Source organism: Octopus bimaculoides, chromosome 13 (genome assembly GCF_001194135.2).
Source record: "Octopus bimaculoides isolate UCB-OBI-ISO-001 chromosome 13, ASM119413v2, whole genome shotgun sequence".
NCBI classification, from domain to species: Eukaryota; Metazoa; Mollusca; class Cephalopoda; order Octopoda; family Octopodidae; genus Octopus; species Octopus bimaculoides.
This window is the reverse complement of record NC_068993.1, coordinates 89,283-89,738: the sequence shown is the minus strand read 5'-3', so window position 1 is coordinate 89,738 and position 456 is coordinate 89,283.

Below are 456 nucleotides of genomic sequence, written 5' to 3'. Positions count from 1 at the left end.
TGTGTGTGTGTGTGTGTGTGTGTGTGTGTGTGTGTGTGTGTGTGTTTGTGTGTGTGTGTGTTTGTGTGTGTGTCCCCACTATCGCTTGACACCGATGTTGGTGTGTTTCCGTCCCCGTAACTTAGCGGTTCGGCAAAAGGGACGGTCGAATAAGTACTAGGCTTACAAAAAATAAGTCCTGGTGCCGATTTGATCGACTAAAGATGGTGCTCCAGCATGGCCACAGTCAAAATGACTGAAACAAGTAATTGAATAATTATATATATATAGGCGCAGGAGTGGCTGTGTGGTAAGTAGCTTGCTTACCAACCACATGGTTCTGGGTTCAGTCCCACTGCGTGGCACCTTTGGCAAGTGTCTTCTACTATAGCCTCGGGCCGACCAAAGCCTTGTGAGTGGATTTAGTAGACGGAAACTGAAAGAAGCACGTCGTATATATATATGTATATATATATA